Consider the following 14,183-nt stretch of genomic DNA (forward strand, 5'->3'; position numbering starts at 1 on the left):
TAAGCAATGAATTTTCGTGCTCTATTCTACAATTAATGAGGTTACAATTTTTCTATCAATGCCTTTCAATCACATACACTGTTGTGCTATCATACAGAGCCCTCTATGCATCTTTGAACTCATTTTCCTCTTTTTTTTTTTTTTTTTAATGTACACAAATGCATCAAGTTACTGTAAGAATGACTAAGAATGACTTACTGGGAAATTTTCACTGTATTGATATATGACACACACATAATGTACCAAGTGAAAGTTGCAGAATAATTAATTTCAATGTTTTATATAAATCTTTGCACAAATGTAAGGGATACTGTTTAAAACTTTGCAATTCAGCCAAATGAAAACAGATTATTACTAAACTGTGAAGGACCACACCTGAAAATCAGAGACAAATCTGCGCCAGATTCCAAGTCTGAATGCTTCAAATCTGAATGTAACAGTGTTGAGAGAGAAGGAGGGAGTAGATAAAAATCACTGTTTTGAACAATTTCTTTAGATTCTATCAAAATCCCTTTTCCAATTGTCCTCAGAAAGAATTCAGCTTTTTAACAAATCTCTGTAAGACGTTCACTTCTGGCTTAACCTAACCAGCCAAACAGCCTCCAAAAGATCTGATGAAATTATTAGCACTAGAGATTAAAAATACACAATTAGAACAAATCCGTGCTAAGCCTTTGGAAGAGACTTTGTGCAGAGAAAGAGAAGATTTCAAAATTAAAGTTTAAACCTTCTAAACATACCATTGAGAAACCAAGCCTGCATTTTGGAAGATTTTTAAAGGACAGTATTATATTAATAATTTATATAACATGATTTCCAAACAAAGGAGAAGTCTGCATTTTTAAATTACATCAGTAATGGCAATAGTAATCAGTACATCAGTAATTGGCAACACCAATTTTAGTATGAGTATCTATTGTATCCCAAGAAAATACAGTATAAAATTCTCTTCTCTTAAATAGTTACAAAGATAATGTTCAAAGCATATTTTAGAAGAGTTCTACAGAAAAGTAAATTAGATGCTTTTCCTAGAAAAAGGAATTAACAATTCACGGTCATTATGCAACCAAGCAAACCAGGAATGAGTACCCAAATTTACGACCGCTCACAGTATTAAAAAACAAACAAACCCACCTGTCAGAAATTGTAAATATATAAAACTATAAAGCATATTTGTTTTAAGCAAAATGCATGCAGATCAAATGATGGCAGATGTACCTGTGGCTGATTTAAACTGTGTTATCTCAAGGCTGGACTCATTTCCAGCATCACTTCAGGCATAGATTTTTGTTCAGGTTAAAATAAACTATACTTCTTTTGAATTACTGATTAGTAATAATTTAAAAACATCTTCTAACAAGGGTTACCTGTTTGTTCAACAATAGACAAAATAAATAAATAGAAAGGACAAATCACTGAAGGGTGGTATATCACATGTAAAAGTTTCAAGTTTATCCAAACAGCTGCTTTCCTCTGCAAGGAGCAGTAAGCTCTAAGCACCTCCATTGCCTCTGTCTGTGAGAGGAGGGAGCAATGAGTTGGGTACAGAATAATGATCTGTGGCAGCGCCACACTTTGTGTTTCAATCAACCCCTTCTTCAAATGTTTCTTTTTTTTTCTTTGACCTTGTTAGGAAAGAAGAGAATAAGCAGTAAAACAGAACACCTTTAATTTAATTCTATGAAGTCAGGTAGGATAAAAAGAAACGGGAATGCCTAGACTAATCTTTAAAAGTAAATTTTAGAATCTCTCGTTCTCAGCAGTAATATATACAAATATACTATTAGGAAAAATCAGATGACTAAGCCATAAAACAAAGCTAACATATCCCCAAACGTAACACAGAAAACTCCAGGAATAGCTGGCATGCAAAAGGAGAAATGCCAGCAAAGAACAAAAAATTGGCTTTGGCTTTTAGCATTCTGGGCTCTAGCTGGCTTGCTGGGTAATTGGCTGATTGACTGTTCAGCTAAATTTCTGGGTGAGTGCTGGAGCAGACTGCCTGACTTCCTTCAGGCTCACAGCTGGCAAATTGGCACTGATACGTACACGCACATGCATTCTTTATTATTTTCTTTGAATCCACACTCATTCTGTCTTGGATAGGAGCTGGGAACTTCAACAGAAAATGAACGGTAATCACATCTAAAATAAATATTGCCAAACTGGCAGTATTATTGTCATCTATGAGCTCATATTTAGCTAACCTGAATTCATTCTAGTGAGTGATGCAAACAGTGCACTCATGTGTAGCTGTGCGGTAGAAACTCGTGATGATTTGTTCTATTCTTAATATCAGAACATTGGCTCATGAGCAATGAAGCTAGAGGTAATATTATCAAGATAATCACGCATTTAAAAGAATTGTTCACAAAGTCAAGATCAATAGAAATTGGCCAGGTATGCTGCTATCTCTGTAATGAAAAATGAAAAATAAAAATGAAAGAAGAAATTGAAGTTTTGGTTCAGCTTGCAAATAGATTGCTCCTTTTACATTGGCCTATTACTACAGCTTGACAGTAAAATCTGTAAGCTAGTATAAAAGGTTCTTTCACTCATTCTTCAAGGCCAAGGATGCAGTACCTTGCATGATCCTGTCTGCCTTCTGCTGACTCACCACATCTCATTAGAGTTTGTTTTTCATATATCATCTTTTAAATGTTCTTGAACTACACAGTGACTTAGATAAGTAATCAGAAAAGCTTTGGTTTCAGAAAGTTTTCTTCATGGAAGTCTGACCGTGGAACACCAAATGCTGTTTACCCTTCACAGGTATCTTAGAAGATTAAAGTTTCCTACAAATCAAATTGAAGAAAACAGTACCCATATCTACTTGTATAAGAAACTAATTTAACAAAAAAGAAAAAAAAAAGGATACAAATGGGACTTCATGATGTACCACCAGCAATTTCACTACAGATTTACAACCTCTGAAACATGCAAGCATTAAAATAAATAATCTCACAGTTAATTCTCTACGGTTTATCAGAAACCCTAAGGATTTATTCTGTCAAAGCTCAGCCATCACACCAAATATTTGAAGAAAGATATTTGGTGGGTTTGCTCAGCAAAAGAAAGTGTGGCAGACCATGTGCTTGCAAGTTCCACAAGCTGAAGTAACAACAACACTGACAACGACATGCTTGTAGGGGCTTTTGCATATGTTGGCATGAGCCCAGAGTCCTAAAGAGTTCATGCTCTGATTGCTGGCATATGCTTAGCTTCACAAGCTCAGTAGACTTATGTGGTAAATTACAGCATTATGTTCTGTGTAGACCTCATCCAGAGAGATGGCTTCACTTCTCAGCTGGAAGCTACCTTTCTTCCTAGAATGCTTGCTAACAAAATGGCTGCTCAGCCTCATGCCAGCTTCACGTTTGGGAGAAACACGGGCAGTTCCTGTGAAAGAGGGGAGCATTAGGGAACTGCATCTCCATAGCATGAGGTAAAGACAAGGGCTGCTGAGAGGCATTAGGCAGGCTGAAGATATAAAACTTGGCTTAGTTCATTCATGTAAGAATGAGAGCTCCATTGTTTTACTGAGGAATTTTCACACTACAATGTTTTAGTGGATGTATGTAAAATGAGCCAAAACTAAGAGATAATACAGGACTTCATGCACACTTACATATCTGTTTAAATAATTATTCAGATATTTAATGCAAGAATAAAGTACCTGTCTTGGTACATGAATAAGTACTCATAACAATGTGAGGACAAAAATACGGTAACCAATGACAATTGTTTTTTAAATGATCTCACAGGAATCACATGCCTAAGAAATGAATATTACACTTAAAGAAAAATAATAATAAATCAGAGAAGCACTGGGAATTACCACAGAGCAGAGATTTGAAATTAGGAAATAAAAATTTAGTACATACATCCGTTAGCACAGTGATTCAGAACAGAGGCTGAAAGTCCAGAAATTTCATTATGTCAGTATTAGTGAAAGAAAAAAGCTTGTATAAAGATCATTTCCACATGTGCTGTTGCTAACTCCTTCCAAACAGGCAGGTGCCTTCTGACATTTTATACGCATCCTCCACTCTTCTATTTATGACTTCAACACACTTCTTTTACTCAAGGCTAAATGATTTTCCTTTCATTATCACTACTTAGCATAAATTAGGACAAGATGAGTGGAAAAAATAGGAAATGGATGAATGAAGGAGAAACTATGTCAAAGCTAAGGTGAATTTTCTCCTCTGACAGTAAGAGAATACACGAGCAGGCAGGTGTATGAAACCATAGAGCAGCTGCTGAGGAGTAACAGAGCCAACAGGATAAAGGTAAATAAATGAGATGTCTATTTCTGCTTTGGAAGAAAAACCATTTCATTTGATTTACGTAAACTACAAAGTGCTCATTACAAACCTCTACCTACACACCTGAACACATGGAAACTGGGAGACAGAGGTTTGTATTTTACCCTCTATCTCTATGCAGATGACAGTTCCAATAAAAAAAAGAATAAGTAAGTTTCATTTACCAAATTTTCAATTTTAGAGACAGCGGAAAGAAAAACTTCCCCCATTCAGGGAGAACAGAACAATAAGGAGGAAAGTAGAAATCAATTCAGTGTCATCAGTAGGGAGCTTTCAAGTTTCCTAAGGCTTAAATGACAATTTGGTCAGCACTATTACACAAGACCAGAGAAAGCAGCTTTATACTTTACATAGATCTTCTAAGCCTGAATATCCCAATGAATTTCCAGAGAGTATTTTCTGCATGTGGGTACTCAAGAAGGGTTTTTCCTTTTATTCAGCTATACATGAGCTTCACAGTACGAGCATAACTTTCAGATGTTAAACCAAGCTGAATTTTTTCTTGTCCAAGTATTCAATAAATGGGATATAAATCCACTTGCTAGACTATCAAAAAAATAATATATTGTGATTGGATACAAAATAAATCAGACAAGAATGTCACTTTTAGATACATTTTAGGCTTTGTGCCCATAAATATAAACACTTCATAGTTACTCTCATGATGTCATTGAGATTAGCCTAGTTTTGGTTTGCTTCGCCAAAGAAAGTAAATATTACAGCATTGTTTATTAGTGGTGAACACCACAATGAGAAAGGAATTTGTTTAAATTAAAGGATAACAGTCCTATAAAATAACATGGGTAGGCCATTAAGATACATATTAAAAATGGAAAAGTAATGCAGAAGAATGCAGCTAATGCAGGGAGAAAAAAAAAAAGATTTGCAGCAGCCCTTAAATTATTTGCTCAAAACTCTGTTTGAAGTTGCTACAGAAGGAATTCTGTGCCTGGCTGGGGTTTGCTGAAGTTAGAAAACAAAATTTGTGACGTGAATCTTTGCATCTTTACTGCAGACGCCTCTTGGCACTGCAATGTTCAGCAGCAACATATTACTTTTTACTCGATGCAGGACATGGCTTTTGGAGGTTCCTCTCCACTCCTCCTTTTTGTTAAAATGCCAAAAAAGGCCAAGAGAGGAAGTATTACACACATTACACACACATTACATGCCGGCAACCTGAACTGGTAAGGCACTGAAAAAATGTTGGTGCCCATGCTGTGGTCAAAGGAACTGTCAGGTTTGGACTGATAAGGATTTATGTGTTCCAATGGCAAAGAAACATAAAAAAAAAAAAAAAAAGAAAAAAACATATGACATGATGACTTCATCTTCCCTGACACATTATAATTTTAAGAGACATTATTTTGAACTGACGTTTCAGAGTTCTTAATGGAGTGCTGGAAAGCAATTAACAGCATGGTTTATGGCATACATTATGACAGGGAGCACTGAACAAATTTTCTTCTTATCCCTGGAAACAGCCTGGCTGCAATTTCTGCTCTCACATTCCTAAATATTTTTTGAGCTCACATAACTCTGTACAGTAGGAAAGCTTAATACAGTACTCAAACTTCACTCAGCTGGGAGAATTGTCCCTTGTGAGGCACCAGCACTTCTCAGAAATACCTACAAGCAATTAATGGTACAAAGGGGGAAAAGCTATCAAATGCTCAACTTAGCTGCTGACACAGTACAGAAAACACTGCTTTGTTCTGAACACAGTGTACTCGAAATTCTCATTTCAGCTGAAATGCACGTCTTTAAGGTCTTTTAAAAAGCATTAACTTGCTTTGCACTGACAACAACATGAATATTGAACATAAAGAAATAGAATACTCACTGAAAATAACCAATGCACCATGTGTTTGGGGAGCATACATCAGTGGTAAAATTTTCTTTCATTGGCCAGTAATTACAGCATTGTAGCACAAGCATTACAGGAATGGTTGAGGGGGCATGCTTTTTACTTTATTTTTTTTTTCCTTGATAACCTACAACTAAAATCATTTTTCCTGATGTAGCATCTTCCAGATTTTTTCATAGAAATGAATTGTTACGAAGAGTTTCAGGCTGCCCCTCCGGCAGTTTTCTGGGTTATAAAAGCATGATAAAAACATTTTATTTATGCTTCGACAAGTTTCTTGCATTATGCTAACTCAAGTGGCTTATTTTTTACTAAAATTGCTTATTTCTATGAGATGAAGCTCAGTATCATTGTGTAGAATAATTTCAGTTTATTCATTCAGTACCCAGGACAATACAAATCCACATTTTTATTCCAGCACAATGTTCCTTTCAACAAAACACTTCCTAAAGTAGACCATGGAGGAATTTTGTAATTCCTTTTTTTCCACTGAATATGTGCATAGCTCAGACTACACAAACATCCTCTATAGCTCTCCCAGTCACTTTCCATTTCAAGAACGAGGTAATTTGTGTTAACGCAAGACAGCTTATCATGTGCTAAGTCTGCATGCAATTTTCTCGTGAGAACAACCATTTTGTACCTACTTGACATACGCAGCACTATGCTACAGCCAAGTAATCAATTGTGTCTATATTAAGAAGCGGAAAGAAAAACTGCCCACAGCTGTAACATTACATCAGCTTTCCTAACTATTTTAGACAACTTACTCCTGTTTTGCTTTTGGGTTATTTTGTTTGTTTGTTTTGAGTTTTAAAACTCAATTGGCATAAATGCAGTTCATTCATTAATTTCTTCTTTTTCTTTTTTTTCTTTTTAATTTTATCATCTCAAAGATTCTTAGTCAAGTACAGAGCTAGAGAATAAGCTATGCTTTCTGCAGGCACTCCAAAAAATTTTGATGGCTATGATATCCAAAGGCCAATGCCTGCCCTTGGCAGATTTATGTACTACTGTGATGTGAGCAAGCAACAGCAGGTCCTCATCAGAGACCTCACAAGTCTGCACAGTTAAGCTTCCGAAGGAGAATATGTTTTATACATTATTCTTTTTCTGTGACTAAGCAAGTGAGAAACATCTACCATTTGATATCCAGTTAGAGATAGAGAGAAAAAAAAACCAAGTAATTCAGTATAGCCCAAGAGCTCTCAGGGGAAGAATAGAGTTCAGAGCTTTTTACTGGTACACAGGGGAGATGTTCCTGTTCAGAGCCTGTGGTCTCTCACATTTTATGTCCAGGTGTGACCAAATGAGGCAATCACTTTTGGTCACGTGAACAGTAAAAATGCTAGTGAGCACGTTACATGTAAATACAAGACATATTGCAATACTTTTTCAAGTCTGAAAGTATTATTCCATCCACATAAGCAACAGCTTACAGCTGAGGAATCACAACCACAAAATACTAAACAGAGGACTTCTAGCAACTTAGCTCACAGCTCACTTGGTAAGACCAACTCAGTCATTCCCAGCTAGCATCAATCCTTGCCAACTTGGCTTCCAGCACACTGCAACATGACTGCACACAAACTGCCCTTAAACTGCACTTCTAGTTTTTCTCCAACAATTAACATGTCATTTCTTTATAGAAAAGGTACACGGCTTGCTTCAGTCCTTCGTCGTATAGTTTGGCTTTATCACTGCAAAAAGGTTCTCTAGTGGAAACAAAACAGTACATACTTGAAATGAAGTACTGACACATTTGACAAAGATGTTCCTTAAATTGCTGCATCCCTAGGAAATGTTTTTATACTGGCATGTGGCATTTCCAACAGAAGTGTGTTGTTAGGGAAAAAGAAATGCAAAATCTTACAAGCATAGCAATGAAGCCTGAGAAACCACGGATGTCTTAAATACCGTTACGATAGCACATATACTAGCAGCTGGCAGTTCTGTGCCCAGGCTGAAACTATTGTTCACTGCCAGGAGTGGAAGAACGCAATCCCAGCAGCCCGTTTAGCATGGTATAAATTCCTAGCAGCAAATGAGTGGTGACAAGCTTCACATCTCACTCTGAAGCCCAGAAATAAGAGTACAGACGTGGCCTGGTAGACCATACTGTTTTTATCAGAGGGAAAATTTATTTGAGATCCAGAGAAATGAACACTGAACACAAGTCAGCAACAATCTAAAGGTAGAAAAAAAGATGGAAATCACACTTGGTTCTGGACATCTTGAACTAGAGCTATGGCACTGACTTTGCTAACCAGTTTTTCCAGAGTTAATTGCTACTGTTTTTCAATAGCACTGTAATATCCAAAAGGAAGCACTGACTCCCTTGAAAATGCTGTTTGTTCTCAGTGCTGTGCTGTAGAGGCTCTTTACGGATATGCATACAGAGTAGTCTCATCCATAACAATATGAAACATATGATGTTTAGTAGTCTATATTGTGACTTTGTGCTGGAAAATAATAATTAACCAGAGGAAAAAAATCCATTAACTTTCTGTCAGATTGCATTACAAGTACCCTGACAGGCACATCATCCTTGTAAGACTTACAGTACCTGTGCCTATTAGAAAGAGGGTAATACAGTTTTTTAATTTCTAACTCTTCTGTTTCTGACAGTCATGCTAACAATAACAAGTTTCATAATTCCTGGTGTGACACTAAATCATCTCTCATTGATACTGCACATTAAGACATAATGTCTGAAGTTTGGAGAACTCAGAAGCAATGGTGGGTTTTCCTGTTGTCCCTTTCCCCTCTCCGATGTAATAGCTTAGCTTTTGCTTTCTTTTATTTTTAAACAAATAAAAAGTAATAAATGTTGAATGAGAATTGTCCTTTATCACTCTGCTCAGCTAACAACACTGTAGTCATCTCTCAATCATACACTGAGTCTTAAAGGGTAACTCAAGTTCAATGAACACAGAGAGGAACAGGAACTGTTCTCAGCCCAGTTTAGAGAGATTACACAAAGTACAGCAGGAGAAACATCATTCCAAATAACTGTTCCTGACCTTCCTCATCTGCTGGGATATACTCAACCACTTCATCTAGCTTTTTAGCATAATGAAATTGTTGCAAACAATTACAACAAGCCAACACAATAAGAAATTAAAAATGAAGAATTGCTTGTTTCCCCCAATGCATTGCTAGACAAGGAAAAATAATTGCTGGAGCATTTATATTTTTATTCTTTTAGAATACCAAAGGTGAGTATAAAAAAACCAAGCTTTTTGTTTATGGTTGTCAACTGGAACAAGAGAATTCACTAAATCCATGCGGGATTCGAAAAACAAAAAATGTCAAGACTTCAGCTGCTTGAAAGAAATCTGTACTGATTTCCCTTCTTATTTCTCCAAATAAATAAATAAAAGTGAATAGTTTCAGTCATGCTGTGACTACTTGCACAACAGAGAGCTGTAAGAAATGCATATTAAAACACCCTCTCCCCGAGTAACGTCACAGCATTTCTCAGAACATGGCTAAGTTGTATTTGAGATGAATTAATGTGGTTATCGGAGGTCTCCAAGATTAATTAGTCCACTCTATGCAACATGTTTACATGAAGTTACAGCCAAGCCTCTTAGCTGCAAGCTCTTCAGAAAAAAAAAAAACAAAAACAAAAAAAAACAACAACCACTTTTGCAATGGAATCCTGGATGTCATTGCAAAATACTAACTTGTAATAACTAGTCTTTACCTATTTTTAAAAGATTTCAAAAAACAAAACAAGTAATTAAAATTTTAATTTGTTAATTTTGTTGAAACCTAAATTGTTACAGCATTTCTTTAAACATTCTTCCAATCCTTCACAGTCAAAGATGCACATCTCTGTTTCTGCATGTATACATGCACATTTTACATGTACAGGCAGGAAAAAAGCAGTGGCCAGGAATTTAGAGAATGTAAATTTTACATTCTGAGAAGCACTTCAGAATACTGAAATGTAAAACCTTTATACTTTGACCTGTCATCACTTGAGCTTTGCTGAAGAATAACCAAATACCATATTTTTGCAACAGCTGTTAAACAATGTGTTTTTTTTCCTATGATCTAATTCATTGTGTTTGCCTTTCCTGCTCTTTCATTCCCTCAAGTTAATGTGCTATTACTTCAGTTGCATAGCACAATACAGAATTGCAGAAAGTAATTGTACTGCAATCTATAACTAAGGTTTTATTCAGTCTTATCTAGTAGTAAATAGGACAACACTTGGCTGCTTAGTTGGTAGCCTGATAATACCACAACACTTAATGAAGGCACAATCAGTGTGTGAACTGGTCTATACAGTTAAAAAAATTTTTTTTAAATCTTAAAAATATTTCAGTGGAATTTTTCTTTGTCTAGAAACACATCCAGGAGTATTAGGAAAAATGTAACAGTGATAGTTTTACTGAAACTTGAAGTCTTACTGCCTGACATGCTTTTGTTCTGGGTCAACTGTGAAAAATATGTGTAATCTTGCGTAGTGATCTTCCATCGTGATTTCCCAAGGAAACGCCGCTTATGCAATCATGTTCTGTTTGTGTACGTTTCTTTGTTTTTGTTTGTTGATTCTCTCCAAATAACTTCTGAACCTGATAAAGACTTTCAGCCACATGGGACAACGTAGCAGCAGTCCCAGAGGTAATTATGCTTCTGTAAACTTCATAAAAACGTACATTCTGTTACGAAAGAGAGAGAGAGAGACCTCGTACACCCATTTAAAAAAAATTCATAACTACAAGATCAATCCTAGTGAGCACCAGGAAACCCACAGGGGACTGGAAGCCACAACAGAGTGGCATCTGCTAGAGGTAGCACGGGGGTCAGCACAAAACAAGCTATCCAGGTAAAGTTGAGGAGAATAAGAACAAGAATAGTGTGGTTAACAGCTTGCTGCACATTCTTTTGTGCCAACTGACATCAGGATGAGGGGAAAACATTTAATTTCATAGCATAGACCTCAACTTTGGGTCCAGCATAGCTGGAACATCTGGCCCAATAGTCTCAATTGTAGTCCTCTTCATGATTCTGGGGACAACAGTGTTTTCCAGAAAAGTTTTTAGAGGCCAGGTATTATCAAGCATAAAGAAATTTGCCACTACTGTTATTCATAATATTCATTTGCTCTACAATGTTGGAGCAGGATCCATGCAATACAATGCCATGATACAGTACATCCTAGTAATGTGGTAATCTGCACTAACCTGTGATTCCTTGGGTGATAGTAATGGTTATTCCTATAGGCAATGAGTTAAAAATAAAAATTAGAAGAAATAACCAAATTATAATGGAAATTTTTCTATTTTATATCTTGTTTCAATTTACAGAATATTTTTTTTAAGCACTGAACTATATACAAACTATATAGACACTCAGTTATTCAGGTCCTCCAAAATCATGCTTACTTAAATGAAAGCCTCTGAGTCTGAGACTTACCTAAAAGGAGCACCTGTTTCACGGCTTAGAAAACTTGCTTTGCCATTCCTTTGTGGTACTCAAAGCATGTGAAAAACTTACTTGACTGTAATAACAGATGCTGTCCTGCTCAGATCAGTGCATCTCATAAGAATAAAGACACTGAATACCAACAAAGAAGGCACTGAAACTGAAACCATTACAAGTTGGCAAGTCTTTGCCCCAAGCTTCAAATCCAAACTGAACTCTGAGCTCCCCAGATATGAAGCCATCTCCATAGGGTGTACCACAGAAATGGCTTCAAGGTGTTAACACTTTGCTTACCACATTTGCTTCAAAAAAGTTTATTTTTCTACCCAGGCTTCTGATTTTCATCCAAAACAAAGGGAGTAGTCAAAGTCTATATAACTGAGTACAGTACTACAAAACCTAAGTTTTCAGAAAGTTTCTATTCCCACGTGGTATTTAAGTAATAGTATTCACCTCTTTTTAGTTAGACTACAAAGTAAACCCAGAGGCACAGAGGTGCATCATGATCCAGATGCTAAAACACATTTGTAAAGGTTGACTCACAAATGAGCACAAGGGTTTCAGAAAACTTGAGCTGAGTGCTGAGAAAGTCTGCCATCTCTACAGAGCACTCTTGTGAGTCACTGGTCACGCTCACAGAATACAGAAAGAACACCCTTTGTAAAATAGGGTTTTTCAAAGCATTTTTATAAGCTTTCCAGTAAAAGAGCTAATATTTCATAAACATACTCTGATAATTTTTACTTATATAATCTTTAATATAGAAGATATTAAATGTTTTATTTTTAATAATAATGTATTTACTAATACTTTATTAATATATTTCTACTACCACAAGGGAAATAACTGTATACTCAGATCTGTGTTTTGTGGTGTTTTTTTTTTTTCCCTAGCTGGTTGTATCACCATAGAAGCTAGTATCAGATTTTCTTTTACAGCAGTAATACAAATGAATACAATTTGAAATAGAAAACTTATATTAATGCTATGCTTAAAAAACGTATTTTGAGAAGCCTGGAAAAAACAAATAAGACAAGATCCAACTACAATAATAATAACAACAACTAAAATAAATAACGTGCTTCATGCACAATACAGGACAACCTACCATGGTCTTTAGATAAATAGCTACTGCCTTACTCTTAGAACAGTCAGTTCAAGTGTAAACAACTAATGCTTCTCAGTGATTTCAAACTAGAATTCTTCATTTTATGCAACTGCTCAGCAAGGCTTCTCACTTGGGCAACACATTGCTGGGAAATCACCAGAGCTTGGGAGGACTAGCATTTCTGTAATCCAAATCCTGTTGCGATACGTCTTGGAACGCAAAATTTAATATTGAACTCTAAAGTCTTCAAGTTGGATGTTAAATTACTTCATCACCCACATGAACTAATGCTTTTCTGGTTCCCAGTAACCACAAAAGAATGACTGACATGCATGATTCTTGTATCTATGGCATTCACTTCCCTAACCTTCTGTTCCCAGTAAGACCACAAGGAGTGCAAACCTAAATTGAATGAATATCACTTAACTCCAGCACGTCCAAACCTCTAACCACATGATCTTGTGAACTGAACATCACCTCAACTGGATTTTCCTGCTAATACATTTCATAGGATTCTGCATCTCACCTTTAAAGCAAGGAATAAAAATTCTTTTGGTCCACTTTGATGATCCATGAAAAATGCCAGCAGTTGCTGCTATGGTCCTCCATCTTAAACACATGAAATACCACTCTGAAGTGGCTTGTATACAAGAATACAGTGGGGAAACCTTTGTCTAAGTGTTAGGGGCACTCATCCAGAGGTAGTTCATCCACACTCACTGTTTCCACCTCTTAGAAGACTAACCAAGCCACTTCTAACCCCCCAGATAAAACTGGGCTACTGTAGGTATTTATGAGAAGTGCATATGGACAGACAACGAGCAACAGAGCATCTGAATCTGATGAGAATGTCACTCCTAGCCTTCAAGGACAACTTATGGATTTTGTATTAACATCATGGTCAAATAGCAGTCAGCATATACAGAGACGAGACTCATTTCATCGGCAGTGTTGTATAAAAAAAAAAGTCAATACCATAAAACTAGGGTTTAGATGGTGATGATACTTAAGGCTGCACACACTCAAGGCATTTTGTTTTGTTATTGTTCTCAATAATGTCTGCAGTGTCTCTTCAGGTTGAAAATATTTCCCTAACAGGTGATTAATATACATTTTAAGAGTACATGCTCAGTACTATTGCTAAGATACAGCATATTCAAGTTTTATTCATTATGAATCCATACACATATTTGTTTGAAGTTCCCATGTCAGAAGATGCGTAGAAATGCAAATTAAACACAGAAAAAAGAAAAATACAGAGGAAATATTTTTTTATTTCTAAACACAACTTGTAATATCTTAGGATTTAATTTACTGATTTGTAATTCTATCCCTTACTCCAGATTTCCTCAATATTTGCAAACATCCTTATAAACATCCAATCATTCTTAAACTGAAAGTTCACCAGCTATATAATATACAACATAAATGCTGTTCATTC

General features: G+C 36.0%; 1 protein-coding gene across 1 annotated transcript in view; it reads right to left on the reverse strand.

Annotated features, from left to right (window-relative positions):
• LOC306946366 (adhesion G protein-coupled receptor A3-like) overlaps positions 1-14,183 on the reverse strand; it is a gene marked incomplete at both ends in the record, with an annotated part of 255,599 nt that overhangs the window by 196,559 nt on the left and 44,857 nt on the right. The gene's annotated exons all lie outside the window — the stretch shown is intronic.

The sequence above is a fragment of the Tetrao urogallus genome, assembly GCF_951394365.1.
Source record: "Tetrao urogallus genome assembly, chromosome: 5".
NCBI lineage: Eukaryota > Metazoa > Chordata > Aves > Galliformes > Phasianidae > Tetrao > Tetrao urogallus.